The sequence below is a fragment of the Protobothrops mucrosquamatus genome, unplaced genomic scaffold (assembly GCF_001527695.2).
Source record: "Protobothrops mucrosquamatus isolate PMUCROS unplaced genomic scaffold, P.Mucros_1.0 scaffold_74, whole genome shotgun sequence".
NCBI lineage: Eukaryota > Metazoa > Chordata > Lepidosauria > Squamata > Viperidae > Protobothrops > Protobothrops mucrosquamatus.
In genome coordinates this window covers 547,884-569,758 of record NW_015386150.1, presented here as the reverse complement: position 1 = coordinate 569,758, position 21,875 = coordinate 547,884, and the positions used below count along the sequence as shown (strand labels likewise).

The window sequence follows — 21,875 nt, the reverse complement described above, 5'->3', positions numbered from 1 at the left end:
GACAGACTGGAACCTAGTGCCTTGAACTTTGGACAAGATCTTAATCATGTTCTTGCCTATTGATTGCTATATTTCCTGCTATTTCCTGAATGGTATCATGGCACTTTTTACCCTTTGATTCTTATCTTTATCTTATCTCTTAGTTGTGAGACCTATTAGGATAGTTCCTATAACTGATTTTGCTTCAAAATGAAAAGGACTTTAATCCCTAGCATTTATTACCTGCTGTGGCTATGTTCGGTCCAGCTGCTAAAATGTCATGGAAACCTCTTAACTTCATTATTTCTGTGGCACACTGTTCTTTCATTCTCCCCCCCCCCCATATAAACCAATTCCTGCATGGTTTTTATACAACATGGATCATCCCTAGCATTTACACAATGCCAAGAAATATAAATAAACACACACACACATGCACACTCTGCAAATTATTGTTATACAGAAGCAAAGAGAAAGGGATATTTTTAAAAGTTTATAGATAAATATAACAGCTCCAATTATTTACCAGCAACACTTGTCATGGAGAAGAAGCTCCAAACCTGCTCAGTGGCATCTAACAGCATTTCAAAAAATGAACTCTTCTCTTCATAAAGCCTTGTAATTCCAGTGTGAAGTATGCACAACATTGCCTTGATCTAGGTTGCTCATTTCAGAAACTGGGAATGTTGTGGTGTTCAATGTTTTACATTCTATGTTTCTATGGTCTATTTTTCCATGTGTTGTACAACACATGAGTGCACCTGGCAATCCAAAGCTGCATTTCAACTTCTTTCTAAGTTGGCATGCCATATAATAAGGGGAAAACAGAGAAGTGCAGAAACAGGGTGCTTTGGATTATTTGTCTTAATTGCTGAAAACACTGCCCAAGTATGAAGGAATAACTTCAGCTATAGTTATCATGGCTTTTCTCCAAACAACAACAACAAAAAAAGTGGGAATGCATAACATTCACATCAATAGATCAAAAAGAGATTCATTACGATCGTTTGTCAGACTGGACTCCTTATCAGAAATGCTCTAAGATAACACAACTATACGAGTGTACAACAGTTTGGGTATACAGTACTCAAAAATGAAGGGGGAAAAAGTGTTTTTAAAATATTCTAAACTCCTCATTCTTGATTCTTCATACTGTGCCTTCAGATGGAGAGGTCACATGCCCAGGACTGCAGAAAGCTTGAAAATCTAGTCTGTGACTATTTAAAAGACATACAAACACTTTTTCAGGTTAGTTTAGTGGTGCTGACTGCTTGTAAAAATATTTGGCCAGAGAGCAAGAAGATGAGGCCAAGAGGTTTGTTGAATGACGGGATTAAAGAATCACACTATTCTCTATTACTGTTAAGTGGATTAAATATTTTCAGTTTTGAGATTATGCTATATAACATCTACTTTTATGTTATGGGCACTCCCAGCAGCATCTCAAAAATATTTAAAAATGACAACCTCTTCAACAAGGCAACTTGAATAGCAAAGCAATACGAGCTTCTGCCAAGTACATACGTGATAATATTCACTCTGTCTAGAAACAAGGCACACCTAATTTAACTTTGGCAAACATACATCCTGTCAGTTAAATTTATAGCTATTTATTTAGGCTTTCATATAGAAACTTGGTACCTTCTGACTACGTTTGGCAACAAGGAATGTTGATTTTAGATTCTGATTCTATTCAGTCAGAATATAAAACTTGACAAAGACACAGACAGAAAAGAGAAGGCAACCAGTTCAAACTTGTTTAATCCTCCTATTTTTCTTTACTATATTAAATGTTCTTCTACATACTAATATAACATTTATTTATTTAAAATAAGTTAGGACCTGTCCTTCCATTATGTTTGCAAGAATTTGAAATGTAGCAGCTTAAACCAAAGCATTATAGATGAAAATCAACATCAAATCCCATACCTGTACCATTAGTCGAATCTCATGCTGTTTCTGAAGCCACAATCCAGAAAAATGAAATCTCCACCGTTGGATGCCCAAATAATCAAAGTTTAGCTATTAAGCTTACCTCCGTGAAGAACGTAGGGCCGGGCAGCTGCCCAGCCACCAACTAAAACAATGCTGCCAATTATTACACACTACTTGTCTTTTTCTAATATCCACCACGTGCCAGGTAGTAAGAAGAACAAGCCTTCAGACTCATGTGTCAGAGACACATAAATCTTGTGTTATTATTGTTCTGGTACTAACTAGCATGAGTATGGGAAGTTAAGTGACAACAACTCATTCTGTTCGGTGTCCTATAAATCACAGGCAGTAATGTCTCTGTGATTTTAAAACAACTCCTGACATAATGATTTTTAAAACATGGACCAAGTCATCTAGTATTTTAGATAACTGTTTGCTGAGAACCAAGATCTTTCTCTACAGGGGCACCAAATATATTCACAGTCAACCTTCCAAGATGGTAGTTTAGCCAATTTAACTCCAACCAAATTGCTAGATATCCAACAGCCAGTATATTCAGTTTCATTTCAGAGAATATCTGAATTATTATGGTGGGACTCATTCTGCTAAATTCTGTTACATAAATAAGCTATTAATAAATGCAATCTTATTATAAAATGAAAGAACACATAAATGCCAATGTTGGATTTATGATAACTACACAGACATGTGCATATTGATCTCTTTCTACTGTTAACTTGTAGCTCTTTTAGTGATATTCTAGAAATCTCTTTGATCCCACCTATCTAATTTATCCATTGTCTTCCCCCACCTCCCTCAGTATTAAAGGGCATAATCATTCTTTTAGTTATTTAGCTGTTTGCAGGCACATGCAGAACATATTTCTTCTTCCTGATCAGTACATTTATACAGCAATTTAGAGTCAAAGAAAAAAGGTGATTCGGAAGGTACCTGAGGGCGCCTTTAGCTCCTTTTATTATCTTGTTAAATCAAAAGCATCTTTTCTAGAAATGGTGCATGACCCCAAGAAGAATCATAGTTTCTTTGAAGAGTTGTCAATGGACTTTATGTTCTTTAAATAACTTCTTTGAATCTTAATCACTGTACAGATTTACTGAGAATATAAAATCTGCCCTGCTGGACTGGACTCCTGGCTCATTTAGGCCAGCCATCAGTCTCACAGTGGACAGCTAACAACTGCACAAGGAAGCCCAATCATCTGCCATGCAATAATCTATATCATCACCACAAGAGAATAGTTAAGTGTTTATTCTTGATTCCATGGAACTTTCAGAGATCATCTGCAAATCTGTAACAGTAAAGGCTCCTTATTTTTTCTGGTACTCTTTTAGTAATTCAACTGCCACAGCTGTATATTAGTATAACTGCTGGAAAGATCAATGCTTCTGTATTGCCTTAGGAGTATCCATTTTCTTTTATGTTTATTTTGTAAACTGGTAATTTTCTTCCACCCTAGGATTAATCTCTTTATTACTTTTTAACATGCTTTTTGTCTTTTATTCTTCTGCCCAAGGAAACAAAATTACAGTATCTGCTCCTTTAATTTCTTCACCACCAATTCTAAGTTCACACCAATAGATAAGAAAAATAATATCCAAATACAGCATAAAGAACTTCAGCATAGAATAAAAGCAAACCACAACCATAACAGCTTCAACAATTTCAAGATGCTGTGCAATTTCTAACAGGCCATGGAATCTGAACCTTACATCTATACTGCTAGCTTTCCAATGTTTCCAATAGGTTTTTTTCTATTATGCTTTACTCCTTTTATGTTCCTTACAACTGGAATGCTGGCATTTCCACATAGACTTCTGTATACATCATTATTAGAATTCTGCAATTACTTCTAACAATGTAGATATAGAGTAGGGGTCTTCAAACTTGGCCCTTTTATGGCTTGTGGACTTCAACTCCCAGAATTCCTCAGCCAGCTATAGCTATAGCTGGCTGAGGAATTCTGGGAGTTGAAGTCCACAGCCATAAAAGGGTCAAGTTTGAAGACCCCTGATATAGAGCAAGAGTGAGCAAGGGACCCATAATTTAACCGAACTAACCAAGAATCTTGGGACACCCTAAACAAGAGTATATTTAGTACAGGTAGTCCTCAACGTATGACCACAATTGAGCCCAACATTTCTGGTGCTAACTGAAACATTTGTTAAGTGAATTTTGTCCCATTTTACGACCTTTCTTGCCACAGATGTTAAGTGAATCACTGCAGTTGTTAAGTTAGTAACATGGTTGTTAAATGAATCTAGCTTCCCCATTGACTTTGCTTGTCAGATGGTTGCAAAAGGATGTGACCTCAGGACACTGCAACCGTCATAACTATGAGTCAGTTGCCAAGCATCTGAATTTTGATCATGTGACCATGGGGATGCTGCAATGGTTACAAGTGTGAAAAATGTTCATAAGTCACTTTTTTCAGTGCTGTTGTAATTTTAAATGGTCACTAATTGAACTGTAAGTTGTAAGTTGTAAGTTGAGGACTATTTATACCACATAAACATCCATGAAAGTTTATGAGATACTAAACTGATGTAGGATTTAAATTGAGACGTTGAGGAAGCGAGGAGAAAATTTGAGGTCCCTTCACATGTTCTTCTTCCAATGTGATGAATGCCATCATTTGCCAGCAATGTCATTCTGGATTTTCAATAAGATAAATGGGACAAACTTTGCACAAAAGAATTAATGAGCACATATTTTACAATAGGCCTCAAAACAGGGGCAAAGTAGCATTATAACATTTCAATCTCCCTGGCTACTCTATTGCAGATTTCAAGTTGACCATTTTGGTAAAAATGAAACTTTAATAGCATGACTGAGTGAAAAAAACTCACATACATCAAGAGATCTCAACAAACAGAATAGGTTTTTGACACATTACAATTGTTAATTTGTAGCAATGGGTTTTTAACACATTACAATTGTTAACTTGTAGCAATGGGTTTTTAACACATTACAATTGTTAACTGATAAAGTACTTGTAATCTGTTTCACATCTGCATATCTAACCTGCTTTCCTTTCCTTCACCTTATCCCAATTCAAATCCACATCAGTTTATCCAGTCTATGCATCTGGTGAAATGAACTCTAGCTCATGAAAGTATATGACTTTTAATAAAATTCCTTAGACAGAAAAGATGCAACAGATTGAGGGGGGACATGAAAGCAGTGTTCCAATATCTCAGGGGCTGCCACAGAGAAGAGAGAGTCAAGCTATTTTCCAAGGCGCCTGAAGGCAGGACAAGAAGCAACAGATGGAAACTAATCAAGGAGAGAAGCAACCTAGGACTAAGGAAAAACTTCTTGACAGTTAAAATAATTAACCAGTGGAACAACCTGCCTCCAGAAGCTTGAATGCTCCAACACTGGAAGTTTTTAAAAAGAGACTGGACAGCCATTTGTCTGAAATGGTATAGGGTTTCCTGCCTGAGCAGGGGGTTGGACTCGATGACCTCCAAGGTCCCTTCCAACTTTATTATTATTATTATTATTATTATTATTATTATTATTATTATTATTATTATTATTATTATTATTATTATTATTATTATTTAAGTCACTAAAGTGTTCTGAAAGATAGTGGGGTGAGGATGGGGGTGAGGGAGATTTGGCCAGAGAAGACAAGGAAATGGGACAAAAAATATAGGGCAATCAATGCAAATACTGTATACCCTCCATGACAGAAACTTTTCAAAAGGCTATGTTGAATTCAAAAAATTTATGGCAAGCTATAAAAGCCACTGGTCTAACAGAACAGCAGACAAAACTTGCTGTACTGTCCAACAGCAGTTATCTCTTGTGCAAAATTCCTCCCTTCTGTGTAATAAAAACATTCCATTTATGTCCCTATAATTATACTGCACACTTTTTTCAAAACATTAAGAATACATCTTCTATTATATAATGTTCAACAATCGTATTTTGCTTCAAAGGATTCGCTGGACAGATACATTTATGGGGGAGGAGGCTAAATAAAAGCAGAGTGTAGCTCATTATTTGAAATGTGTCACAGGTGTCTAGAAAATGTGAATGCCGTTCACTGCTACAGAATGAACATTTGTTTTTTAAAAAAGAATCTGAGCAATTTGAACTGTCATGAGTATCACGTGGAAAAAGATGTGCTTGCTTTTGGGTAAAAGCCAGGTTATTTGACATATAGGGCTTGAGCACTTAGAACTGAATGTACATTTATGTCCTGTATATTAAATTGTTGCAAACTGTCCCTTACACCTGAAATTCAGAACATCTGGGAATGAATGAGAAGGAAGTAGATGTTTCAAATCCATGCATGCCCTTTGAAAACACTACATTCAGACTGTCTCAAAGGACTATAAATCCTTCCATTTCCCACCATCCAGTCAGAGCTGAAGAAGCTTCTTGGATGAGAAGCGAAACATCTTCAAAGAAAAACAAGAAACTCCAGTTACCTCCTGAAAAAGCACCTTTGGGAAATCATGACCTGGACGAGATACAGAGAAGAGCAACAAAGATGATTAGGGGACTGGAGGCTAAAACATATAAGGAATGGTTGCTGGAATTGGGTATGTCTAGTTTAACGAAGAGAAGACAAGGGGGGACATGATAGCAGTGTTCCAATATCTCAGGGGCTGCCACAAAGAAGAGGGAGTCAAGCTATTTTCCAAGGCACCTGAAGGCAGGACCAGAAGCAACAGATGGAAACTGATCAATGAGAGAAGCAACTTAGAACTAAGGACAAACTTCCTGACAGTGAGAACAATTAACCAATGGAACAACCTGACTCCAGAAGCGGTGAATGCTCCAACACTGGAAGTTTTTAAGAAGAAACTGGACAGCCATTTGTCTGAAATGGTGTTGGGTTCCTGCCTGAGCAGGGGGTTGGACTCGATGACCTCTAAGGTCCCTTCCAACTTTATTATTATTATTATTATTATTATTATTATTATTATTATTATTATTATTATTATTATTATTATTATTATTATTATTATTATTATTATTATTATTATTATTATTATTATTATTCCATAGACTGTCCCAAAGTGGCTTTTTCAAAAGGCAACTGAACTTCCTTTTGTTTTTCCTTGAAGACGTTTCGCTTCTCTGAAGAACCAATGAAGCTTCCTGGATGAGAAACGGAACATCCTCAAGGAAAAACAAAGTTGCCTTTTGAAAAAGCCCCTTTGGGACAACCATGACCTGGATGACTGAGAATCTCCATGGGCTGCATTCAGAAGAAGCGATGATGCAAGTTCAGAAATTCAGGCACAGCCAAGTGCCAGGAAGAATGAATGCAAGTATACACATTCAAAGAAGCAACATCAACCCTTACTGATAATACATTTAGAGCAGTCATAAATATTTACAGATCTTTAATACTACAGACCCTGCAACATGGGACTTTCCATTAAATGTGTACCATTTCTTTCTACTTTTGTCCTTCCCTCTTTCAAGGTGAACACAGCCAAATGAGGGCAGGGCTCTTAACTTGTGACCGCTGGAGAAAAACCACTCTCAGCTATGTCTTTTCTCAGACTTGTTTGATTAAGTTACGCCTAGCAAATTTTCCTCTCCTTCACAAGTGTCAGAAGTACAGGTACTCTGTTATCCTTTTAAGGTTGTGCTCACATCATGCAACACACAGAAAGTCAACGCAGTAGCATTATCATTCATCAGGTTTATGCATTTATTTTATTAACGCAAACTTAAATGTCACTCCGGCAGGGTTCTGACCAGCTTATTCGAATATAAAAGTAAAAGAGAAAAAAATAATAACCTGAAGCCTCCTAAATCCTAATGATAATAAGTTTTCTAGTCACTAAAACAACAAGGGATACAGTTCTAATAGCACCTATCAGGCCTTCTGGGGGGGGGGGGACTTACTATAGCAGTGATGGCGAACCTTTTAGAGACTGAGTGCCCAAACTGCAATCCCAAACCCACTTATGCATCGCCGAGTGCCGGGTGGGTGTGGGCCATTGGCTGGGTGTGGCCCATTGGCTGGGTGTGGCCCATTGGCTAGGCATGGCTGTGGTGGTAACAGCAGACTGGGTGGGACTAAAAAGTTCAATCAATCAATTCCAACTTTGCAAGATCTTCTTTTTCCCTGCGAGAAGTTGAAATTGACTGATTGAACCTTTTTTTTTTTTGCACATGGCAGCAGAGGCCTAAAGCAAAAAGGTTTTATAAAACCCAGCTGAAGGCCTAGGACTGGGGTGACGGCGCGTGTGCCCACAGAGAGGGCTCTGCGTGCCACCTCTGGCACCCGTGCCATAGGTTCGCCACCACTGGACTATAGCATCAAAAAAAAATAGTTAAAAATTTTTGATGGTGCAGTTAATGAAACTATCTCCTTTATGGCTGGAATGTAGTCGAGCCATGGATCCAGATTTGCCAACCTTGTAAATTCTTAAAGAATAAAAGAGGGGGATTTTACAGTCTACTTATTATGAAGCATTTAAAATTAGAAAGATACTAAACAGATATAGCTTTGACTTCACTCTGATCAGAGGTAATATGAAAAGGGAAGGGAAAGCAAGGTAGATATAGACTTTTTGAAAATAATAAGACAAAAAGTTACATCTTCATATAATAAATATAGAATGCCATTTGAGAAGTAGAAGAGGTACAACAAGGCTTGGGGATTTTTTTTTGTTGCAAATCTGAAAGGGATACAGGCAACCCTCAACTTACAACATGTCATTTAGTGACCATTCAAACTTACAACAGCACTGAAAAAAGCAACTTAGGACTGTTTTTCACACTTATGACACTTGCAGCATCCCCGCGGTAATGTGATCGAAAGTCTGAAGCTTGGCAACTGGCTTGTATTTATGACTGTTGCAGTGTCCTGGGGTCAGGTGATCCCCTTTTGTGACCTGACAAGCAAAGTTAATGGGAAAGCCAGACTCACTTAACAACTGTGTTACTAATTTAACAACTGCAGTGATTCACTTAACAAGTATGGCAAGAAAGGTCATAAAAAGGGGCAAAATTCACTTAACATGTGTCTTGCTTAGCAACAGAAATTTTGGATCCAGGGTCGAGGACTATCTGTACATGTGTATGTGTGTTTGCACGGGTGCATGTGTGTAGTTTCCTAATATACTGAGCTAGCTCTTTTTAAAAAAACTGGCAAACAGAAGGGGGAATATATTTTAAAATTATATAATTTGGATAAAATCAAATTTGGTTCATCACATTATGGCCTAAGGCAGGGGTCCCCAACTCCCAGGCCTCGGCCCACTAGTGCAGAGGTCCCCATTAGTGGACCACAACCTGTTCAAAACTGGGCCATAGGAGAAATGGGCAAGCATGCATGGGTGGAGCTCCATTCGTGTGAGAGGTGGGCAACACACAAATGTGCCTGAAGCTCCACTCACACAAGCAGAGGATGCTTGCACTTGCACTCAAAGCTCCATTTGCGCAAGTGGAGCTTCACGCGCGAGCACAAGCACTGTCTGCTCATGCGCAAAGCTGTATTTGCGATGAGTGGATGGCACACATGCACGTTTGCCTGCCACTCACACACACACATACACCAAGCTGGAAAAGTTGGGGACCACTGCACTAGTGGGCCATGGGAGAAATGGGCAAGTGCTCCACTTCTGCAAGCGGTAGGCACTTGCGCACAAAATTCCACTTGCGCTAGCGAAGGGTGCTTGTTCACGAAGCTCCACTTGCGGAAATAGAGATTCATGTGTGAGCACAAGCACCCTCTGCTCCTGTGCAAAGCTTCATTGTGTGGAGGGCGCGTGCACGTTCACCTGCCACCCACACACCCTCCCATTCGCCCCAGGCTGGGCCGGCAAGCTGGAAAGGTTGGAGACCACTGGCGTAAGGTAAAAACAAAATTAGAAACACAGAAATGATGCTACAGGGGAAAATAACCACCCATTTTAATCCATTTCTTGCAGTGCACTCCTTCCTTAGGTTCAGATGACATGCTGGGCCACGGCTATGCTAAGAAAGTCAAGGCAAGCCATGTGTGTAAAAATTTTCCCAAACTTTGTCTATCTGTTCTAAGTGTTTCATCTTAACTACTATCTGGCCCTTATCCAAATTTTGTCAATCAGCTAAGCAAAACCAATCTGAAATGTGAAATGGCTCATAGTTTAGATTTCTCATACAGGTGGTTAAGTATGCCTAACTCAGCTGAATGTTCCTAAAAATACTTCATGGTAAAGAGAGGATTTTTTTCCCCTAGAGCAAAATGAAATCAGTGTAATTAACAAAATCTCTTCCGGTACAAAATGTTTTTGCGTCTTTTTTCATATCTGGGCAGGTACAAACTTTCCATGAGTAAACCATGGCAAATCAGTTTGGAAAAGCGAGGTGTAAGATTTTTGATTTGTAAACACTGCAGAAGGCCAATAAACGAACAAATGTCTTTAAGCTTATATACAGAAAACTCATGCAAATATTTTATAATCAAGTAGAAAATACTTTTAAACATAATGTCACTTTCAGGACAGACTTTGAGCTGAATAAAAGTACACTATGCTATAAATTATTCAAGGCTGAACCAGCAGAAAATAATCTCACATGTGTGTCAGAAAAATCATGTGTCAGGAAAAGTCATTGACGGTACTGTCAAACTTTACCAAACCTGGCGAAACTGTGTTTCTATCTACCTTAATGATAGCTTATACAATTGATACGACTATCTGGATTCGCACAACATATTAGCCAACACTGCATTCTCTCAATGCTAGGCTAAAGTATAATTAACTAATTTGTGATTTAGTGTGTTACACATGCTATAGTGCTTGTTTTTCACTCAGCATGTTATACAAACCATTGCAGTTTGTAAATAGTTATTTATGTGTCACCATGGTACATGAATCTAAGTATTATGGTTTGATTAAACAATGTTTTTAAAAATATATGTGTGAATACAGATATTCATGGATTTTTTTATTTTATCTCTTCATAGTCTATTATTTTTGCAAACATTAGTGGTTCAATCTGATGTTTCTTGGCAATGTCTCTTAACAAACTTTACCATTGCGTTGGAGGAATACTTTATTTTTGAAATAAGTAAAATGTATGAATAAGCATGAACTTTTGATATCCACCCAAAGTCTTCTAAGCTCCATAATGGATATAAATAAACTCCTGGCCAAGGTCTATTCAAAATAATTCAAATTTATTCTCATAAATACCAGATCCAAACTAAATTCACATTACATTGTATTTAAAAAACTCTAAAGAACTGAATACTATTAGGAAACTGAACGCCAATAAATCATTTACAAAAAAGGGTCACCCAAAAACATTTCTTAGATGGTACGAATAGGACTGAGCTGATAATAATATATATTATATCATTTTAATGTGAAATCAGATATAGTCTAAAATGCTATGGTGCTGGTAAATAAAGGATAATGAAAATAGGTGTGTAGGGATACACAAGTAACATTTAAAAGCTTTTCTGTTTAAATATAATGAAAAACTTAGCATGTCTTCACATGTCTTCACATTCCGTCTCTTTTGGAGAACATTTGTGACCATCTGAAGAGAGCATCATTATAAGATGATTTATTGCATTATATAATATAGCAAGAATCTGTTTTATGCACAAAAATAAAATAAACAAAAAAGGCCTTTAACAACTTTGCTAAGAGTATTACTCAAGAGTAGTAATATAATATGCAACTAAAAATTTCAGTTGAAGAATGTGGTTGGATGTGATGGCAAAATCATGTGCTAAGTTCATCATCACATCAGAATGTGATTTATTTGAATTTGGATCAGTCAATCAAATGTTTCAATTCAGCAAACTGCAGTTGTGCAAATTATGGCTAACCTACAAAATTTGGCAATACACTACCAAAGCACTAAAGTGCTTACAACGTATCTACATTACATTCCCAGTACGCCCAAATAAATCAAAATAATAAATCTTGAGAGATCTCAAGTCTGAATTTTCAGTTTTTATATATGATTTCTTGTGAAGCCACATTCTCTCTCCTAATTTTTAGCATCCCAAAATATGAGATTATACCACAGAATGCAGAAATCTGCTTAATGCAATAAATTTGAATTAAGAAACATATTAACTGGTTGATGGCATAATGCTTATCAATGTCACCGAAACAAAGGTTTAGAAGCAAAATTTAATTAATGCATCTCAATTTTTATAGATTTCAGGGTTTGAGGTTTTTTACAGATAGTCTCTACACAAGTCTGAATTAAGAACAAAGCATCATTGTGAATACATTATTCCCTTTCATCTGTGCATGTTGCATTATCAGAATTATTTTGCTGCTTTTTAAAACCCACAATAAAAGGATTTAACTTAGAAGTCATCCCAAAAGATAAACTGAGGGTGGCTGTAGGGGATTTTTAAGTTAAATACACAGGCAGTCCTAGTAATACAGCTTTCAAATTCATGTCTATTGCTGCCTCACAAATAACTCAGGCGGCACCAGAAATCCCAGATTAAACAAGGTAGGGAAAATATGCAGAGAGCAACTTCTGGAATTCTTTCCAATCTCTTAATAGCAGGACCACTTTGGATCACATGACCAGGAGACCCAGGAAGGGGGGAAACCTAGAATGGAAGAGCTGACAACATCTTTGCCATCTGCCTCTCCAGTGGAATTTATTGGGGAAAAAATTCTGGATTTTACTTCTTTGAAGCCCCTAATCAAATCCAGCCCATTTTAAACTTAATCTTTCCTTTCTTTGCTTCTCCCATCACATCAGGTTTTCCTTAGTGTCAGCCTGCTTATGGACAGGCTAGTCTTTAGTCTTTTTATATCAGTCAGTTGAGCTGGCAAGAACAAGAGACTGAGCTGATTTACGTATTCACCGCACAGTACAAGCTTTGGACCAAAATTAAAAACTCCCCTTTTAAGACCCTGTAATTTCAGATAGAGTCAGGGCAACTGGTTGGAGCTGAGCATTTACTTCCCGAGGCCACATGCTGTTTGCAGCAGATATTTTTTCTTTGTGCCCTTAGAGCAGTGGTTCTCAACCTGTGGGTCGCAACCCCTTTGGGGGTCGAACGACCCTTTCACAGGGGTCGCCTAAGACCATCGGAAAACACATATTGCCAATGGTCTTAGGAACCGAGACACCGCTCCTCTGTCCGTCTCCACACGGCTTCGAGCTGGAGGCCGTTGCAGCGCTGGATTCGTTTCTGTCGAGCATCTCCTAAGGGAGGCTGTGCTGCTTTGCAGCCCTTTCCGCGAAGGGGACTGAACTAAGCTCTGCCGGCGCTGTCGCCCTCTTGTCTCTCTCTCTCTCTCTCTCTCTCTCTCTCTCTCTCCCTCTTCCCACCTGGGTGCTTCTCCAACCAGGCTGGGCGGAGCCGGCGGAGCAGCCTTCCTGCCCCCCTCCCCGGCCAGCTAGAGCCGGGCAGGCCGGCGACCTTTGGAAGTGAGGCGAGGACAGGTGAGGCACGCTGAGCCCCAGGCGCGGCGGGTGAGTTGGCGGCATCGGTGCACGCTTGGAGAGCCCTTAGGGTTGGGGGTCACCACAACATGAGGAACTGTATTAAAGGGTCACGGCATTAGGAAGGTTGAGAACCACTGCCTTAGAGAGAAACATCTGCCGCTACCTAGAATTGAACTCTCAACCTTCCAAGTGGGAGGCGAGCGTTTTCACTACTAGGCCATTGGTCCTAATACTATTGACAGTATTGGTAGAAGATGGCCTAGGTGACAATAGTGAACAAAACAATTTAAGAAATTTAAAAAATAACATAATTGGAAACTAAATGTGCAAACAAGCTACTAAATCTTCTAAAAGTTACCAGATTTCTATGAGATTGATGTAGAAGGAGAACCATGTTAGTTTAAGGTAACACAAAATCCAAAGGATTTTAATAGTTCTTTTTATGATAAAAAGTATGATAGTACTTTTTAATACATTTTATTAAAAGGTATAAACTTTCATGAGCCGTGGCACCTTTCACACGTGTCATTCAATGCATCTAAGTGAGCTCACAACAGCTGATGTCGTTTATTATAATTTGTTAATTGGAAAAGGTGCTACTAGATTCTTTTAGATTTTTGGATCTCTATGATCAGTTCTAGTTATCACTGTCAGAACCCAAAGAATAACAAGCAATATAATCTATGTAATATGCAGAATGATGAAGAGCTAAATATACTTAAAAATGGCTGATATGAGTTTGTCAAGATTTGTCAAAATTTGTCAAATTTTCCATTTGCAAGGATTATCATATTGGTCTGCTTGAACGACTGTTGTAAAATTTTCTTTCAGTGCATACTAAGTTCTTTGAAATCTATAAAACTTTATATTAACTCCAAAGTAATACATCTTAGGCTAGAGATGACAAATCTCTGTGGATAGAATTGAAAAGACTGCTAACGATGGATTAGAGATTATAATGTTTTGCCATTAAAAGTGCCACAAGGTTCTTATTCTAGTTTATTTTAAAGATGAACATAGCTAAATTCTGGAGAAAAATCAAACAACACACACAAATTAATATAACAAACTTCCTTTACTAAGATACCCCATAAACATACGAATAACTGAAGACAAATACAACTTCTACATTTTCAGAAGAAGTTGAAATATAAAGCCTTGGAAGCAATCATTTTGAATTTGAAAATTTCACAATCACAACTTCAGAAATCTCCTTGATCCAGTAAAAAAGATTAAACCTGTTTTGATTATCAGTTTTATTGGATAGATTCTACTTGGCTGAAATTTTGTATATGGATCTTATAATAAAGGTGACTTATTGTACACATTCACTCTACCGGATCTTCTTCCCATTATAACCTTGCTCTTAAGGCATCAGAGTAAAACAAATCATGAATCAGTCATTCCTCACTTACCTTGCTTCTATATCTTTGTGTCATATGTTTCAGCACATGAGAAGTGTCATTTTCTTCAGTGACTGGTGTTACGGGTCCATGAATGTGGCCTCATTCATTGTTTAAGAATTGCATAAACTATGACTAATTAGTAATTACTGCTCTCATGTGGAAAATTTGCTACTGCAAATCTAGAGAGTTTTTTCCTTTTTTAAAACATATCCTGAATAAAATTGAACTATAATGTTACATTCGTCTCCTTTTCTTCCATCTAACTGCTATAATTTTACCTTTCACTATCAGGACATCTAAAATTTGCTACAAGGTTCTAATCATGGCTAATGAATTAATTTGGTCTAAATATAGTTCCTTGTAGCCATAGTTTAACTAAGAGCTCACATATATTAAGATTATGGTGATGTGTGAACGTAGCTGCTCTGCAACATGCCACGGCTGATCTTCAATATACTAACTAGGGTTGGGGCTTGTTTCTAGAGATCACTATGCAATCCCAATACTGTTTGCAACAGTTTATTTTGCAAAAATAAAATTCTCTCTATGGTAGAAAATCGACTTTATTGTCTTGAGTCACTTAAAAGAACTGTAGCTTGGCTTCCATTGTTTGGCAAAACTTCTCAGATTTCTGTTCAAACACAATTCTACATTCAAAATAAACTGAATGTAGTGCGACAATTCTCGTATATTGTAGTTTGCTTAGGAGATCCGATTTCCAATTCAATCCTTTGCGTGTTTATTACATGCATGTGTAATTCAAAACACTTAAAGGTGTACAGATTTGTGATTTCAGTTGCTTTCACTGACTGAATATACATAAAGTGCTTAAATGTGGGGAAAACATTCATATCATACTTCCATTACTGTAGTTTCTTCTATTTTGTTGCTATTCAGAGACAGTAAATTCTTCATAGTCTTTGATGTTCTTATGACCACTGTAAACCTTCTAGCAGAAATATTATCCAAAGATGGAGAAGAACCTGATTAATTTTGAAAAACACTAAGCAGAGTCAGAGCTAGTTAATATATTGGGATAGGAGAGTACTAGGAAATCTCAAGAAAAGGGGAGGAAACCCTTAAAGGTAATGACAAACCACTCCTATATTGCTGCCAAGAAATCACCCTGGCTCTAAAGCTGGGGTGTCAAACTGCCAGCCCGCAGCCCGGTTGCATCATGCGGAGGCCGCACCTACACCAGTTCCGACAATGTGAAAAAAGTCACGATACGTCGCGACACGTCACGTGATGCGGCAAGTTTGACACCCGTGCTCTAAAGCATCCCATAATTTTAGAAAATGTTCCTCAATTCAGTTCAACTCTAGCGTGCTAAAATTTGACATGATGTGGTTAAACTTTGATCTAATTTGTTATCCAATATAGTCTTTAATTAAAGTTAATTAGCCTGGATGCTTTAAAAAAAAAACCACTGCTACAAGCTGTACTTACTTACGGAAACAAAACATGAACTGTGCCAGCCCCAACAAGTTTACTATGTACTTTTTCCTAGACAAAAAATAAAATAAATTTGCATTGTTTTAATGCCAAGGGACCAATAGTAATAGTCAGGGACAGAGGTAAAAGTCACAATTTCACCAACACAGACAACTTCTAATTGTTGTTTAATGGAAAATAACTTCCCTTCACGTCTGAAAACAATTATATTTACTTGCCATGTCTAACATGGAAAACTCTGAAACTCTGGGTAAATAATGTACATATTTGAAGAAGGTCACGCTGAATTCTGAATTAAACAGTGGTATCTCCAGACCAACCTCACTTTTCGGGTTTGGTTGGAACTTGCTGAAATTCCTGCTCCGGTGAATCACCAACAGAGATCTCTTGAGCTAAGCAACATACACCAAGAAAGGATTTCTACACCAATCTTCCTGAACAGCTATTTTAATTCTGTAATAAAAGCTTAAATTCCCATTATTCATCCATGAAGAAACCTCTGTTTATTGAATAAGGCATCTTTGGCTTTGTTCTTACAATACAAAGCCACACATGATAGCTAAATGTATGCAAACGGAACAAATCATATGATGTTTTGGAATGAAGGTAATCACTCTGTTTAATTGTGCCTATTCACAAATAACTGTACAACGTGGGTGAATGCAAAGTAAGAATACACACACCCCACATTCAAGAATAGCCCTGCAGCAAAAAATTTGCAGTGTCAAGAGCTCCTGTTCAAGGTTTCAGCAACTCCACCCAATCTTCCTCACCTTGCAAAATTTAATTAGCCAGCAAAGGATCTAGAGGCTAAATTATATGATGAATGGTTGAAGGAGCTAGGTATGTCTAGCTAGCTTATTAAAGAAAAGGATTACGGAGACATGATAACGGTCTTCCAATGCTTGAGGGGCTGTCACAAAGGATTTACTTATTCTCCACAGCACCTGAGGGTGGGGGAAGTTGATTAAAGAGAAATCAAACCTAGAAGGAAGAAGAAATTTTCTGACATGAGAACAATTAATCAATTGCCTCCTGGAGTTATGGGTCAATGGAGGTTTTCAAAAGTAGACTGGACATCCATTTGACTGGGATGGTATAAGGCTCATGCCTTGACCAGGGGGTTGGACTAGAAGATCTCTGAGGTCCCTTCCAGCCTTAATGATTCTATGTTTTTGTTTTCCCCATGAAATTGCCACCATGGGAGGGAGTACTTCTGAAAACCTAAGGCTCATTCAAGTCTATCGATTGTGCAAATGTTGTACATGGCAATTGCAAAACAACTGAATTTGAATAACATTTAATATTATAGCTAAATGGTTTTGAATGTGGATTTTACTTTTTAGAATACAGCAATAAGGTAAAAATGATTTTTAAAGATATGCTACTCAGAAAGTTTCTAATGCTATTCTTTGATGACTTCTACTCACAAAGTTTTTTTAAGTACACTGAACATAATAAAAATAGAAAAAGCTAAGTTAATAAAACCAGCAATAACAAAAACCTCAGTCTATGCATGAATTCATTAAACGAAAGGATGGGGGTGATGGTGGAAGATGAGAGAATACTTTACATTGGGTCCCAGGATCAGGGCGTTGTGCATCCTTGCAATTTCTAAGTGTCCTGCGTTATTAAGATTGTGTTTGCCCTTGCTTGAATGGTTCAATTGTCAAAAAAGGTATTGTCTGAAACAAAAGCACCATTTTATCACAGAAATTTTCCCCAACAGTGACAATTTTAATTTCTCCCATCTTAATTTTGTTCCATGTCTTAACTTTAAAGTCACTTCAAAATGAGATGTGCAGCAGATAAATAAATATCTTGAAAAATCATAAAATTCAAATTTGTCATACTAATAACCAACTATTTCTTTCTGGAATCATATGTGTAACTGCCAAGAGAAAGACCGAAAGCCAATTGTTTATATCTTTTTTCATCTTTTCTTTTCTTTTCTTTTTTCTTTGTCTCTTCCTTTTTTCTTTTCCACATTTGCTATATTTTTTCTTTCAATGTATTTCATATTATATACATGAACTCTTTTAATACAAACTATTAAAAGCAAAGATTTGTTTGCCAAATATGCTAACCCACTGTTAGATAAATCCTACTTTTACATTCATCTGACTGGATCCCCACAGCCCAGTGAGCCATAAACTAGCCACATCAACTAGTTTCAAATAGTATAATGAGTGAACCTCAAACTAAGCAACTCTACTGTGTCCTGTGGACGCAATCTAAATGTGAAAAATGCAAAAGCAATGGGCAAAAATGTATCTGTGCTCTTAATTCAACTGAATAATAATAAATCTCCTTGGAATATCCCCAAAATCACTTGCTCAACATCTGCCCAACAACTTTAACATTCCCAATGGAAAGCCAAAATCCTCACTGAAAGCCCAAACATAGGAAGACATAAATGACCCACAGAAAATAACCACATCAGCAATAGACAATCCTCAATAGGATTTGCACATCACACAGCCTCTGCCAGGACTCTGAATAAATGGGGCAAAGAATCCTTCCCTCGGTATGACTGTGGTGTCAAACTGTAGATCCCATTGTGACCAATTGTAAGCTGAAGGCATATACTGGTCCAATATCTGATTTTTTTTAATATAAACAATGCTGCACTTCAATATCTTAAAAGGGTTAAATCATGGCAACCGGACCAAAGTTTATTAAAACTGAGATGTTTCGTTACTCATCCAAGTAACGTCTTCATTCAAAATGAAGATTTGAGTAGGCAAAGAGTCAGATAGTTGTTGGAGAGAACCAACTCTTGCTATACCGACTGCAGGGGATTTCTCCCCAAAATGAAAAGCAAGCATGTAAATTGCCCAATATGCTAATCCACTGTTAACTAAATCCTACTATTATATTCATCTGACTGGGATCCCCACAGTCCACTGTAGCCATAAATTATACCAACTAGTTTTTGTGCTTCAGTGGTTAGATGGCCTAGACCAGGGGTAGGCAACCTTGGCTCTTTTATGACTCGTGGACTTCAACTCCCAGAATTCCTGAGCCAGCATACCATAGCTGGCTCAGGAATTCTGGGAGTTGAAGTCCACGAGTCATAAAAGAGCCAAGGTTGCCTACCCCTGGCCTAGACAATGGCATTTGAACATACATCTTTTTAACATTTATGTTTTATTGTGTTTTATTAATCTAGGTGAAATGTTAGTATATGTTAGTTTATGCATGATATGCCATATGCTAAATAAATCCCCCAAACCGGCAGAGGCTGGATTGTTCCCAACCCCTTCAGCCTTTTGCAAGGCCTTTAACGAGTTAATTTTCCAACTGGACCTGGAGATCCAGGTGAATGATTATATTTGATTTCTTAAAGGTGCTTCTGCTTTTTACCTTGGCAGTAGATTATATGTGTATTGTAGTTTTTATTGTCTTATGGATTTTTATGCTGTTTAAAACTGTGTTAGCCTCCCAATGTAATGAATTTAAGATGAGTGACCATATAAGTTGAGATAATAAAAATAAAGTTTTGCTCACTAAAAAGAAATGAAGGACATGAAAATTATGATTTTAGATGAGTTCCTCAAGAAACTCAGATCTTTGTTGAACTGGTGGATTAGAAAGAAGGGAAAACATTTTTGCTCATTCCCAATTTCTTTCAGCATTGGAGAAACACAAGATACTTGACTATATAGATTGTTTTACTGGACACACATTCAAGCACAGATCAACTGATGTGACAAGTCAAAATCCTTCCAAGATATTCTGTCCCAAAATTATTTATGCCTTCAACTATTTGACAATTTTTTTTTCTTTTTCTGCCTTTTGTTTTTAAAAGGACAAAGGACAGTTTCCTAACTGCAATAACAGTTTCTGCCTCATCTTTAACTGGGGTGGTTCTCAAGTGTCCTTTAGCAAATACCAATATGGATCTTATTCAGAAGCACAGATATATTCTTCGTTATCAAGAATCCATTTGCATCAGGCACTAGCGGGACTAGCTCAGCCTATGAGCTGTCAATCCACGTAATGACAGGAATAAGGAAACAGCAGCCAGAGGAATCTTCAAGCCTGAAGACGGAGAAGATTCATCTGAGAAATTATAGATGGTGTGTGTGTGTGTGTGTGTGTGTGTATTTGATATTTACCAGTGGCACAGTTTGGAGAAAACAAGTTGATCACTAGATTAAATATTAAAAGGGAGGGTGAGTAAATCAGAGCCAGAATGTAATTTGGTTTATTCCTCTCGCACATGCACACTTATCTGCACTTCGCACAAAGTTACTAGTTCAAGGCCAAACTACAAGTTGTCTAGCACAAGTTCAATGGCCAGCACAATTTTGCCTGCACAAATCCATGCCAACAAGCGCAAACACATGAGAAAAACATTATCCATACCAAAGATCTGGGGAGAAGGGAGTAGGGGGGGGAGACACTCAGCAACCCCCTCAAGTCCGCATCTGACACCCCTCTTGCTGTCCAGCTCCCTCGCCAACCTGGCGCCTGCCAAAGGCTTCCCTAATAGCCTCTAGTCACACTGAGGGCAGCGGGGAAGATGGGACTTGTAGTCCACTCTGTCGACAGGTCCATCTGGAGAAACGGAGCGCGGCTGCCGGGTAGCGGACTGTCAGGTGAGAACAAAGCCCGAGAAAGCTTTCCAGGGGTTCCCTCCCGGATCCGCGGCATCCCTCCTTCCCCCCCACCCCTCGCCGTCCCTACGCTTACCCTCCCGGCGCCTCCAAGCGGAACCCCCCTTCTGCGGCCGTCGCTCAGTTGGCTTTCATGCTCTCTCTCGCGCGCGCGCTCGTGCGCTCCCTCGCTCTCTCTCTCTCCCCGGCCACAAGCGGCTGCACAGCCGTCGGAGTTGACGAACAAGTTTTCCAAGTTTCCTCTCCTCCTCCTCCTCCTCCTCCTTTCTTTTCCCTCTCGTCTCCTCGCGGAAGACGTTTTCCTTCTCCGCCGGGAGAACCCAGGAGGCGAGAAGAGGCGAAGCGAGCGGAGACGGGTCCAGTTTGGACACTCCGGGAGAAGAGGAAGGAGCCAGCGCGCGCGCACACACACACACACACCCACCCCTCCCTCGACGTCCCTCCCCGACACCTCTGACAAGCAAAAGCCCACCCCCTTGGCCAGGAAGCGCCCACGTGACTCGCTCAGGTAAGCGGGGTGCGCCGCCCCCTGCCTCGCCTCGCCTCGCCGCGCCTCGCCTCGCCCCGAGAGAGAGAGAGAGAGAGAGAGAGAGAGAGGAGAGCGGCCGCGGGAGGCGCGCGCGCCGGGGGCGCAGGAACAGGTGCGAAAAAAAAGCACCACAGGCGCGCGCCCGCACCTGACGAGCCGGTGGACTCTCAGGAGCGCGCTTGCGCGTTGGGGGTATTGGTGGGGAAATCTGTTTGGGGCCGCTAAGGGGAATCCCAGGTGTGTATTATTATTTCTCCCGCGCCTGTAGCGAAATTATTATTATTATTATTATTATTATTATTATTATTATTATTATTATTATTATTATTATTATTATTATTATTATTATTATTATTATTATTATTATTATTATTATTATTATTACAGTTGGAAGGGATCTTGGAGATCATCTAGTCCAACCCCCTGCTCAGGCAGGAAACGCTATACCATTTCAGACAAATGGTTGTCCATGTCTTCTTAAAAACTTCCAGTGTTGGAGCATTCACCGCTTCTGGAGGCAGGTGGTCCCATTGA

At 38.7% G+C, this 21,875-nt stretch overlaps 1 protein-coding gene across 1 annotated transcript in view; it reads right to left on the bottom strand.

The window, feature by feature from the left end:
* ATP8B1 (ATPase phospholipid transporting 8B1) overlaps window positions 1-20,991 on the bottom strand; it is an 84,904-nt gene extending 63,913 nt beyond the window's left edge. Inside the window, exon 1 of the mRNA XM_015813799.1 lies at window positions 20,889-20,991. The gene's annotated coding sequence lies outside the window, so the exon portion shown is untranslated. The remainder of the gene's footprint in view (window positions 1-20,888) is intronic.
* Between the last annotated feature and the right edge of the window lie 884 nt (window positions 20,992-21,875).